Raw genomic sequence first — 13,770 nt, forward strand, 5'->3', positions numbered from 1 at the left:
CATGAGGTCTTGGGTGACAGGTTGGGCTCGATGATCTTTGAGGTCTTTTCCAACCTTGGTGATACTGTGATACCTCAAAGATCATCCAAACCAACCCTCAACCCAGCACTGAAGGGTCAACACTGAACCATGTGCCTAACCACCAGGTCCACATGCTGCTTAAACACCTCCAGGGATATCATAAGAGATATCACAAATCAAGGAGAAAGATTGGGATAAAAAGGCATGAAAAAAAGAGTCTAGGTCTACATAGAAGGAGAAAGGGAAGAAACGTCTGATGAAGTGCTGGGAGGAGAGCTTGGGCCAGGCTGGCATGCCCATGGGCATACATGATAGCTTGATGCTCGGCAGATGAGCAGCCTGTCTCAATTCTGCCTCTTTTCTGCAACCTTAGACACCCCAAGCAAAACTGAAACAAAAGCAAACAACAGTCATGACTCAGACCCCTGAGATACATGCCCAGGAGGGTCTGGGCTTTCTTAGTTGTGTGTTTTAGTGTCCTTTGGCAGAGGCTGTTCTCATTAGGCTGAAAAATCCATCTCTGCTGCATGCACAACCACACAGCTCTCATGGCTGCTTTCCTGGGAGCTCCACACACCCTTCTGCTCAGCCCTAACCTATTTCACACAGTCTGGTCTCCCCATTTGTTTTGAAAAGCAGCTCTTCTGATCACCTCTGGGTACCAGGACCAAAAAACACTGTAGAGAAATTGGCAACCAGGCAAGAAACCCAAAGCCTTTTTCCTTAGGGCATATATTCTAACTTCTCTTGAGAAGATACTTAGTCAGACACATGTGACTGACTTCTCAGTATCAACTCCCTGCTTGCTGCTGGATGCAAACCCAGCTGCCTGCAAAGCTTTCTGTAATTTTAGTACAGCAACTAAATTGAAATCTTTACCCAGATATTATCAAAACATTTCACAATAATTACAAATTGCAAATCATTCTTTTTTCTCTGCATGATCCAATCTACTCTGTTAGTGTACAAACTATCCAAGAGCAACCAAAAAATATTTTTAATACATCATTCAAGGCTGTAATTAATAGTGAAACCCTTGTTAAAGTTGTACTCCCTCCTATTTCCCCAGCCACCGGCAATACTTTCCCAGTTCTCTGCTTTCTGCTGTTGAAGGGGCTTTTGCTGCCTGGATTTTGATGAGGAGTCCTAAGGTGAGGAGAAATTAGTGCTGGGTATAGGCACACAGCCCTCTGCTACATCGCCCTCAGGCCCAGCTATGAGATCTGTAGTAGGGACCAGCTTCCCAACAGCCTCAGAGTGTCTGCTTTGAGACACCAAAACCCCTGACTCCCATATCTTTGCAGCCTGGACTAATCTCCCTTACCCCAGGAGCCAGTTCCCCACAGCTCCCATTTATTTGTTGTGTCATTCACCCTTCTCAAAGTCCTACACCTCTGCAGATCCTAAATACCACTCCTCTAGCAGTGCCTTCCATCATCACCTGTGTCCTCCTGCTGCTCTGCATGGTCTGTGCCCAATCAGGACCACGTCCAGCTGTCCCAGCTGCAGAACACCAGTCTTGATACTCTTAAGAACATCTCCACCTGGTGCTTGCACGTTTGCAGAGACATTTTCAGTACATTAGTCAATATAAACGTTGTCATTCACTCCCCTCACTCAGTAACACCCAAGCTATTTCCAAATCCCCAGCCCCTCAACAGCTGGATATGAAGGCACAGGATCTGCTGAGAGCAAAACCAAACCTTCTAAAACTCTTTATGCTAAAGACTTCTAATTAAACTGAAGCAGTGACTTCTACTGACAAGGCTAATTACTCTAGCCATTTAGTGTAGTACTTATTATGAGAATTAGTCTTTACAGAAGTTAGCAAGTGCCTTGGGTCAGCTCCTTCTTTAATTACAGTTTTTCTGTTAAACCATTCTGTTCCTGCATTAGCATACCATGTTTTAATACATAGCTGTGGCCATTTCTTTTTTGCTTCATGATACCTGTGCTTTTTGAGGTAAATAAGCCACGGAATGAATCAGCTACTTTTTGGGCACTAAGGTGGAAAAAACTAATTGGCCTCATGGAGAATCAACAAAAGTTGCCTTTTAACATTCAGTCTTAACCTCCTGGGGATTTTGGAGGGAACTAGATTATCCTCTAAGACCTTTTTCCCTGCATTTATTTTTGATGGATACTTTTAGTTTCATACGTGGTGGTATGTACGGAACACTAGAATTGTGCAACAGGAGTTCTTAATCTCTGAGGAGGACTCTTATCTTTTAATCAATTGAATAGAATTCAAGCCTAGTTCATGGACTAAATGCTTAAAATGAACAAGATCTGAGCATTACTGACATTGACAGCATTCTTTTAACTGACATTCATCTACTGTACAATACACATAAGCCCTGCAAACTGCAGTTGCTAACTGAGCAGATCACTGCAGCAGGTATTCCCCTCCTGGTCTCCACAAAACAGGAACAGGTTCAGTCTTTCAAAGTGAGACTTGCTAATTTAGATGTAATGTGATAACTGTCATTCATAATTATCAAGAAGGTTTTTTATTCTAGTGTTGTAAAACCTCCAAATATGTTTCTGTAAAGGTCAAATGCTGTCTTCTCAGACTGACAAGCAGACACTCACCCTAGCTCTACTATGCTCACACTGCTTGAAAAGCATCTCCAGATCCTGGCACCACAGTTTAACCAGACCTCCAGGTCCAAGAGGTTGCTCTGGGGAACAGAGGAGTGTTTTCTTCAATAGGTATCCTCCCTCCACTGGACTCCACCTCATATCAGAGCCTGGAGAAGAGGATTTAAATACACTTTGCCTCCTCATTTTACCTTTTGCCCTATTTTACCTTTTACTGGACATTAAGAACAGGAACAAGCACGGCCACCTGAAAAACTAAGAGCTGCCAACATCTCACATGAATAAATCATGAACCTTATCTCCTGTGCTACCCACCAAAAATGTTCTCACTGCAGATTACCAAGACCCTTCTCTAGAGTACTAACCCACACCAGAGCATTTGTTCCCCTTCAGTAGCCTAAGCAATCAGAAAGCACAATACCCCTGAAGCATGGGGGTGAAAAGTCGTTCTCAAAGGGTCTAAGTCCATCAAAACCAATTTTATGAAACAGCAATTGGCCTAGGAGTGCCTTTTATCCTCAGTCACTTGTACTGATGACACTGAAGATATTGTGACAACAAAGGAAGGAAAGAATGACATCTGCCAAAACCACAAATCCATATCAGTGTGAAAACAAGCAACTAATTTGTAGATTTCCACCCTAAGACCTTCTCTACCAGAGGTAAGCTAGCTCTACACAAAACACTCTTACTGGAAACAAACACCACCAGTCTGCAACAGTACACACACAAAAAGAAAACCCCTGCTTAGATGGGATGTTTTGTGCTTTACATGACAAGACACTTCTCTCAAATAGGACTCAAATGATGGTTTCCTTCAGTTCTTTGGACATCCCCTACAAGGTAATGTAACTGGTTGACTCCTCCTGCTCCTGAACCTGCATGATATCCATACAAAATACCTCAAGACCTCAGCCACAAGACCACTTCAACATGTGCTTAGCTTTCAGCATACATATAGCTTCTTTGAAATGGGTTGACATCAAGGAACTGTAGTTAAGTGCTGGGCCAACTGCATCCTAACATTTTCTCAATGTTTCTAAAGGACAGATTCAGAGCTCCAGCCTAAGCATGCTCCCAAAATAAGAGCTCTTCTGGTGAAAACATCATCCATGTCAGAGGGACTGGAAGTGTAAACAGTGGGAGCAGTAAGCCATCAGCAGCTGTGGGAAAACTCCACCCCATCCACCCTGACCTTTGACTGCTCAATCTTCTGCTGTTTAAATCAAAGAGCTAACAGAAATAAATATATGGGATAAAAAAACCTATGAATAAACATGCTCTCCACCTCATCCCAACCCCTCTGTCAAGAGTACAGGACATAAATCGCAGAGCTGAAGCTAAGAAATAGGGCAGTGAAAAGAGCTATACAGCAACTTCTGCCCACAGAAGTCAGTTACTATTCATCTGAGAACAAGTTACCTGAAGGTTGTCTGCAGCATCCACAGCCATGCAGGACTCTGCCAAGGAAGCTGAGGAGTGCAAGATACATCACTTACCCAAGGACACCAAAAGCCCTTCAAGAGCTGCAGGGAAATTCAGTAATGATGCCAAGAGCTAAACTTGTTAAGTGTGTGGTTAAAAGCCATTTCTCCCAAAACCAATTCACCTTTTCACTAGTGAGCATCACACTTGCTAAAAGAGAAGCTTTATTTTGATCTTGGCCATTTCCTGTGAGACAAGCACTAAGAAATCAATAACAGCTTAGGTTGACCTCACAAATAGGTTATGATAAACAGTGCAGCCTAAAATCTACCTGCTTTGGAAACTTCAGATGATTCACTTAATCAGACAACTGATTACCCAATTATTATTCTTTTCCCCAGGAGAAACTAATTAAATTTACAAGATGAGGATTTTCAGGAGGCCTCTCAATATTTCAGTCACACTTTGCCAGAATCCCAGTTCCCCAAAATCTTCAAGCTTTACAGTACTGGTAGACAGAAAATGCACCTTTAAAATAAAGAGGTCAGTGAGCCACTAGTGGCACCCAGAGCACTGTGGGCTGACAAATAGATGGAGGAAATTTTCTATCAAGAAGAAGGTCAGAGAAGGGAAGTTTATATAAACTAGCTAAAAGAACACAGAAAGCACTGGGGCCAGGGCTGCAAGCAGATCTCATGTGCCTGTGAGGTCTAGTGCATCTGACCAGAGATGAGACTCCAACCTTAAACCCACAGTAGGACTAGTATGGGATTACTACAGATAGCCATGATCACAGGAAACTAGTATTACAGAATCACACAGTATCAGGTTGGAAGGGACCTCAAGAGATCATCAAGTCCAACCCCCATGCCAAAGCAGGATCACTTAGGGTAGTCCACACAGGAATGCATCCAGACAGGTTTTGAATGTGTCCAGAAAAGGAAACTCCACAGTCTCTCTGGGCAGCCTGTTCCACTGCTCTATCACACTCACTGTAAAGAAGTTTCTCCTCATGTTCAGGTGAAGTCTTCTACATTCAAGCTTGAACCTGTTGTTCCTTGTCTTACTATTGCACGCCACTGAAAAGAGATTTGTCCCCTCCACCCCTCAGATATTTACAGACATTGATCAGATCCCCTCTCAGTCTTCTCATCTCAAGACTAAACAGCCCCAGGTCTCTCAGTCTCTTTTCATAGAGGAAATGCTCAAATCCCCTAATCATCCTTGTGGCTCTCCGTTGGATTCTCTCTAGCAGATCTCTGTCTCTTTTGAACTGGGGAGCCCAAGACTGGACACAGTATTCCAGGTGTGTTTTCACCAGGGCAGAGAAGAGGGAGAGAACCACCTTGCTAGACCTGCTGGACACACTTTTATTGATGCACCCACATCACTAGGTCAAAAGGATCTCTCCTGTATCCTCAGAGAGCCCCCCAGGTGTGCCCATTTTGCAGATTTTCTCTCTGCTATTCCAACAAACGCATGAGCTGAACTCCCTCTAATCTTTCTCAGCAAGGCCTGTAAGATGCATGTATCATATAGCCACCATGACAGCTCGCTGGACAACAAAGAAAAGGTTACCCACTCAAGATTCATCCATGCCAACAACTTCTGGCACAAAGCAGTCACCTTTGCCCAGCGACCGACCAACCTCACTGCCACCAACACAGGGACACAGCCATTCACGCTTGGGCTAACCACACAGCTCAGCAGATTGCAAGAGCAGATGTTAATGCTGGAAGACTGACCTCAGGAGGCTCTTCAAGGCCAAATTCCTGCTAATTCAGGAATTTGAGCACATGTGGAATCAAGACTGGATTCAAAGTTTAACAGGCATGCTTAAAAGCATGTACACAGTAATGGAATAAACGGAAAAGTTGAGGCAGACCAAAAATACAACTTGGAGAGATATGTGAGAACACAATGTCCAGCAACCTTCCACATACCAAATCAGTCCTGCAGGCACGTCTGCAAGCCAGCACCAAGAGCAGCTACTGGAGTTCAGGCAACATGAATGTCCCTCAACTGCATTGATTAAGTTCACAAAGGTGACTGCAGTGGTGGAACCTTTTACTAACCAAAACCTGGATTGTAATAAAATGAGCTACATCTGGAGAAAATGTCCAGATAGCCCACAGATGGGGTACAGCTGGGAAGCCATGCTCCATCCACTCTTTATACAGGCAGGCAGCAAAAGCATGCACATGGCATGCAGCCAGCCTGAACCTGCAGAAGAAAAAAAAAATTGACTAAGATCTGAGAAACACTGAAGACCTGGTGTCTCAGCATCCTCCCAACAGCTCTCAGCACCATGACAAGGAGGACTCTAAAATTTTGCCATCAAACACTGTGCAGGCTCACCAAGAGTTACAGCATTACCCTGGCATAAGGGCTGCCACAGTGCCCAGGAGCAGGAAAATGAGCACTGCAGTATCTGTACATCTCAGCACAGCGCTAATGTTCATCTCCTTCACTGGCCAGAGATACAACAGCTCTGCAGTGAGTGCAGAGGACACTGCCACAATGAACTTCCAAAACACAGAGACCTGAACAGCCTCCCACTATCCACAGAAGATTTAGGAGTTGCTTCATATGTTACCACAGGGCTTGGTGCAGACATAGTATACCCACCAGCAAACATGGAGATACCTGACCTACTTTCAGGGTCCTCACCCTTGGTTCTGCTAGCGGGCAAGCCACAGATTGCGGTGCGTCCCGCTGTGGCCATCATCTTCTCAGTGCCCAAGTCTCAGCATGAGAATGAACCAGGAGACACACCCCAGTGACCCACAGGACGTAGAGAGTGCTAGTGTTCAAAGTGGAAAGAACCTACTGGGCTAGAAGTCCTTGAACCTACAGAAGATAAACAAAGCTTTCCAACTTACCAGAACATGTCTCATGGAGAGAAAAATCACAGATTCACACAATGGTTTAGTTTGGAAGGGACCTTAAAGGTCATCTAGTTCCAACCCCCCTGCTGTGGGCAGGGACAGCTCCTACTAGACCAGGTTTGCTCAAGGTCTCATGCAACCTGGCTTTCAACGCTGCCAGGCTTGGAGCCTCCACAGCTTCTCTAGGCAACTTGTTCCAGTGCCTCACCACCCTCATGGGGAAGAATTTCCTCCTAACATCTAACCTAAATCTACCTTCTTCCAGTTTGAAGCCATTAGCCCTCATCCTGTCACTGCATGCCTTTGTAATAAGTCCCTCTCCAGCTGTCCTATAGGTCCCCCTGAAATGGCTTCAAACTGAAAGAAGCTTGTCAAAGTAACCTGATACCTCTTCTTTGACATGACAAATTTGGCTAGTGCACATAACAAAGTCATTGTAAAACATTTAGACTGTACTATATCGTGGTTTCTGCAAGGCATCTGACTTGGTACGGAATGGCATTTTGATTAAGAAGACAGAACAATAAACTCAGAAGACATTCACAAGATAAATGATAGGTCTTCAATGTAACAGTAAACGTGAAACACTCATCATCTACATCTGCCTCAAACAGGACCCTGCAGAGACCTGCTCCTAGCACAAGGCTGTTTAGTATTTTTAGAGGGACCTGGAAGAAAGCATAAAATCAATACATCTGGAGAGGATAGAAAGCCAAGTCTGAACAGTGATGAATAACAACAGAGAGAGATCAGTCACCAAAAGTCAAAAGTCTGTTTGACAAAGCATAAAAACCTATGTATCAAAAAGGACCAACATAGGAGGTTGTAACTCTAGAAAGACACAGGTCATATCCAATCCCCAGGCCTGGGACTCTGCTGCAGGAAACAGGAATCTGGATTTGAAAAACAACTTAGTCATCACAGATGATCAGCACAAAACATAACAAGTTCACAATAGTTGTACAAAGATAGTATCTACTGAGGACAGAAAAGTTTGAATACTTTTGTAGTCATCCATCCTGTGATACACTGAGATTAGGAATTACCTTGAAAACTGGAGAAAGTTCACAAAAGCCACAAAAATCAGGAAGATTTTGGAGAACACGTTGGAGTAAGAGATTCCAGATTCTCTTGCCTCAACACACACATCATCTGATCATGAGCAACTACAGAAGTCCAAATTATCACAAAGAAAAACTTTAAAGGAGTCTTCCTTTGCCCTAATAAAGGCCTACCTGGGCACTTTTGTTCAGAGTGTAATTGTTTCAGTGGAGTATTTAGCTCAGTTGCGAATCAACATATTTTAAGAAACCCTTCACTTTGTTTCCTTATGAATCCTCTGGGAGCTCAGGATGTAGATTGACATTATCACACACTAAAAAAACACAAAACCCAACAACCCCAAACCAAAAACCAGCCACACACTCTCCTACCCAAACCAAACTCAACCCATCTTGTAGTGAGGACAATAGCTAGTGATGGTTACAACCTCCCACAGACAGCAGGAGAGCTTCCATCACTAACAAGACATTCATCAGCACCTTAATGCTCTCCTGGGACATCCTTTTGGAAGGAATCAGCACCTGGTTTCTTCCAAAAGGATGTCCCAGGAGAGCAAATGTGATCTCTTTTCCACCCTGTGCAATGGAGAGTGGAAGAGATTCCTGTGCCCAAGTACAGAACCACAGAACATTAGGAGCTGGAAGGGACAGCCTGTTTAGGTATTAGCTCAAAAACTCAATTCTGTGTTTCTCAAGAGACAACCACTGAATGTGACCATGCCTTCTGGTCTGGGATCATGGCCCTGGAGATTACCAGACACAGGGGCCCAAAACAGGGTGACCAATTCCATTCTGAATCTTACACCAATCCTCCAGGAATAAAATGTGTAATCCAATAAGCCACCCAAATCTCCCCAGTCTAATCACATTATTTTAAGCCTTTTTAAATCAACTTAAATTATTTCTTCATTAATCACATTTATGCTGATTCAGATCAACCCCAGTCCTTAAATTTAGCATTGAAGTTACAAAACCCAATCAAATAAAGTTATGAAACTGACTTAATGGGTATACTATTTTAAAATGTTGATTTTCATTCATAACTGGATTACTAAATAGATTGAGAGAGAATATAAAAATCCAAGTAATTATATGAGTGCAAAGCAGCTTTGTTTCATCTGGTCTGTAATGCACGGGGAGGTGAGATTTTAGCTTTCAGCATGCTGCCTAAAGGCTCCAGCATTCTGTGAAGGAGAAAAGCAGCTTTCAGCACACCCAACAGTACATCAGCTCCTGTGAGGAAACTCTTTTGTCATTTGAGGAACACAACCTTGAGATGTAGGAGTCTGTACAGCTGGTGTGCAGGCTCTCTGTAGAGAAACAGGTGCCACTTCCATGGGAACCCAGAAGACAGATCCCAGTGGCAGCCCTTGCTCATCCAGCATGGGTGGGTGTGTGGTCCCACCTCCCTGTACACACGGCGTGCCCATGGACCTTGGTGCTGAACATTTCAGAAGTATTGTCAAGGATTAGGACCACCAGATGAGAGGCAGATGGTCTCTATGAACCCCTCTGCCTTCCCAAAAGGAGTAAGGGAGGGAGACTGATGGGTTGGGAAAGAAACTAAACCAGCTGGGATGGGAAGATGAATAATCTAATGAAACAGAAGCAAACCAATATGAAACCCTACTCCTGATGGCAACATCATCACCATTATCACCACTGATGGTGTGGCAGGCACTGAGGATGTCACAGACTGGACTCAGCAGCAGATGGGAACCAAGATTCAGGGGCTGAATTTGGGAACATACAGATGGAAATCAAAGGCAAAAGGGACCGATTCCTCCTCAGATACCAGACACTGAAGACGCAGCTTGACCCTGGTGATCCCTCAGCTTGATCCTGAAGATGACATCCATGGGATGGAATCCCTTGTTAGTCTGCTTAAGGTCACCCGCAGGTGCCACCTCTGACTCACTGCCCTTCAAGGTGGGGCACAAGATGTAGCAATGCCCTTGGTGTACACAGAACCAAGTCTCAGACAGAGCCTTTCTGCAGCCCAGCCCTTGGCAGTGGCTCTTCCCAACAGCTTCTCCCTGCTAGAAGCAGCCCCTGGCTGTGCAAACCTGCCCTGAACTGCAGCAAGTGCTGGCACTGAGCAGAGACTGAGCTGAGAAGTCAAATCCCTGAGCAGGATTAGTTCTCCTCTAGCTAAATCCAGAATAAGTATTTCACTCCCACCCACAGTTTTTTAGCTTTGCCACTATGTGCACAAGTGCTTAGAACACATTCACCTCCACCATCCTCAGGCTGCAAAGCAAAGCTGTAGGTATACATTCCAACTGCTGATGTAAGAACAGGTTCCATCAAGCCATGGAACATGCTGCTGACAGAGGAGTTGACAGGGCTAAAACCCACATACAGGTGAAACAAGGATTTCCACCATCCACGCAGCAACAGTACAGCAAACTAAATGTCTGCCTTCAAAGGAAAACAGAGACTTCCCCATTAATAAGAAGAAAAGAAGTATTTAAGAGACAGCTGAGTTAACCTCATTAAATCATTTTATGTGCACCTAATAAGTGGGTGTTTTTCATGTTTTTCCCAATGAATGTTTGCATTATTCATTAAAACCAGGAGTAAATGATGCCGGTTATAGGCACCTTGATAAAGCCTTCACAGCAAGCTGCTGCATCACCAACAGCCAATTTATTTCAAGAGTAATTGATTTGCTGTGGGGGATGTGCTGTAATTTTTATAGTGTTTCTTCCTAGACTATCAACCCCCATGGGCAGAGCTCTCCTATTTCCCAGAACATGACTCAAAGAGAGAAAAATCACAGGTTCATAGAATGGTTTGGGTTGGAAGGGACCTTAAAGATCGTCTAGTCCCAACCCTCCTGCCCCACCTTCCATTACACCAGCTTGCTCAAGGCCTCATCCAACCTGGCCTTGAACACCTCTATGGAAGGAAGCATCCACAAGCTCCTAGGCAACCTGTTCTCCAGTGTCTTGCCACCCTCACTGTGAAGAATTTCTTCCTAATATCCAGCCTAAATCTGCCCTCCTCCATCTGAAATGAGTTGTTTGGGGGTATTTTTAATAAATACAGGAATGCAATTGTAAAGTGACTTTATTCTGGTTCTATATTTTGCTAGCTAATGATAATTCCTTTTTCTCAGACGTGAATTAGCTGCATGCCTGAATATTACAGTCCCTTGGGTTTCAGACAGCACATGTATCTTTATGGTCTAAGTACAGCACCAGCTTGATGTAATTGCTTCCATCCAGCTAACAGTTAAACATTATGAATTAGTGGATGTTAAAATGAGTTGGGGTGTTAAAAATAAATCTAACCACAGGCTAATTATACTGTAGCTGCAACAGTATTTTACAAGGAGGAAAGAAAACCTCAAATCTCCAGTTTTTACATGAGATATCTTTACAAAATGTTGAGCAAGATTAAAAACCAAACCAAACCCAAAACCCCCCACAAAACCAGAAACATTTGGTTTGCAACCAGGAAAGTAGGAACCCCCAGCTTCTAGTTCTGCTCAGGACCCCAGGAAGACCCCTTAAGAAACGCCATCTGCTCTGGATTTGGATTTATGATTTCCATAAGGTTCAACCATGCTGCTGAAGCAGAAATCTCAGAACCTTTCAGAAACAAGACAGCCTCTATTTGGGGTCTTTGTCCCTCCTCTGGCCTGGGATTGAGATTGTGGTAGTTTCAGGCTATGCCTTTAATTTTTTTTTCACAGATCTTGAACAGAAAGTAGTAAAATGTAAACAAATCACTATTGGGTGTATAAAGGAAAACAGAGATAATTCTAAACAATCCCATTGGAGAGTATCTACCATAAGATTTGTTGTACCCAAACAACTTCTTCTTGCTTCTTTGCTCTGGAAAGGTACTAACTTGCTTCTGCTTGACCTTGGCTGCATTGTTTTGGTATTAACTTCTCTGCTCCTTTCTCTCGTCCCTTCTTTTATACAGGGCGAGCAGAGGTAGGCAGGGAAGGAGAAGCTAGTATTTTCCCCTGGTCTTTGACCAGGGGAGTCCTTGTGTTGTTTGTTAGTTGTAAATATCTGCAAATATTGTATACACTGTGTATTTTGTACATATTCATTGCATTCCATTGTAGATTGTAGTGCTGCTTGTAAATACAGCTTTCATTTGCTTCCAACTGGGCTGGCAAAGTTAATGTTGGGGGGGTGGAATTTCAACCCACCACAGAGATATATGGCAGAAAGGGGGATGTCTAATGGTTTGGGAAAGCTTTTTGTTTTGGAACGTCCAAATTTTGTATCTGCCTTTGTAACACCATGCCTGGCTCAAAAGCCAGGACAAAATGTGTGACTTCTAATCACACTGCAGAGAATGAAACCAAAGTTGAAACCTGCCAAGCAAACCTGACACCTCCTATGTCACTCCAGAGTTGTGACAAGGATGAAAGCTATTTACAAGAAGCATAAAAAAACCTGAAGGAAAGGTGTTCACAACAAAATGCTGCTTGCCAGGAGAAACCGCTTCTCATGGACAAAAACTAGCCCAGAACTCACAGTTGGTTCAATGGGTCCTTTACAATAGATTGTGATTTGCAGCAGCTGTGTGACTTTGTAGTTGCTCCTTCTAAACGTTAATATTAGGAACACTCCACACACGTTAACTCCCCACAGTCACACTGCTCATTCGTTAATACCCTCTTCCACACAGAAGAGGTATGTTTGTGCATTTGCTCCTCCAACATCTTCTGATGCTCTTGTTAAACATCAGTGCTCTGGCTTGGCAAGACTTTCCAAGCTCATCCCTCCCACTGGGTAAACATAGATTCAAAGTTTGCTGCTGCAGATATAGTTAAAAGATTCATCTTAAGGAAAAGCCTCTTTCCTGCTCTGAAAGGATTAGCTTCCTTCTTTTCTTCTTTCTTGTTATTTATCACCAGTTCCTCTCAGTGAGTGTATGAGCAATAAATACTCCTCAACATGTGGTTCCAAGGTAAGCAAAAGATAGAAGAATGTACTTCCATTTAGCTGTAGGACTTACTAACTCCTGGAAAAAGAGAGCAGAGGCAGACAGGAAAACAGACTGGCAAGGAGCTGGCAGCACTGGGTGCACCCCACACCCAGGCCACCCATATTCCTCCCCAGGCTGGGTGCCCCAAACCTGGGTGCCCCTGGGGAAGCCTCTTTTGAGCTCTGTTTTCACAGAGGACACTGTGTCTGGTGGCCAGAGGAAAATCCTGCGGCTGCACAGACACCATTTAGCCATTCTCTTAATGTGCCTGTCTTTTAATGGAAGATTGGAAAAGGACAGTGATTAAAAAATTATCTAGTTTGCAGAAAATGACATTTGCTTTTGCCTGCCAGCTTCCAGTTTCAAAGCTCTCCATGAAGTTTCCAGTCTTAACCCTAAAGCGAAGCGTTGTGCAATTAAGGGCAGACGTATTTTATACCCATTTAATTATAATAATGAAGACTTTGGTGATGCATTTAAAAGAACTACAGTGTAATCAGGGCTGTATCCAGAGAACTGCTTTGTTGTACCCAAGAGAATTTGTCTGTCTTAATTAAGTCTCCTCTCTTGGATGCAGAACATAGTGACTCTTTCATCTAAACTACCTTATGTAATTGCACAGCAGCTCTCTACTTATTGCATGCAGCACATACTGCTTTTCAAGGACAGTTTCTAACACTATCATCATGCTTCTTAAAGTAAAAAATATAGAAAACAGAGAAAACAGCCTGGACAATTTGTGTATGTGGAATGGTAGCCTTGTGCTTCAGTCTGGTAGTTCAGCAAGGGGAGCAGCAATAAAAATCTGAATGTCCCAA

At 43.6% G+C, this 13,770-nt stretch overlaps 1 protein-coding gene across 1 annotated transcript in view; it reads right to left on the reverse strand.

The window, feature by feature from the left end:
- Positions 1-13,770, reverse strand: part of PLCL1 (phospholipase C like 1 (inactive)) — a 212,471-nt gene that overhangs the window by 46,143 nt on the left and 152,558 nt on the right. The gene's annotated exons all lie outside the window — the stretch shown is intronic.

The sequence above is a fragment of the Dryobates pubescens genome, chromosome 2 (genome assembly GCF_014839835.1).
Source record: "Dryobates pubescens isolate bDryPub1 chromosome 2, bDryPub1.pri, whole genome shotgun sequence".
NCBI classification, from domain to species: Eukaryota; Metazoa; Chordata; class Aves; order Piciformes; family Picidae; genus Dryobates; species Dryobates pubescens.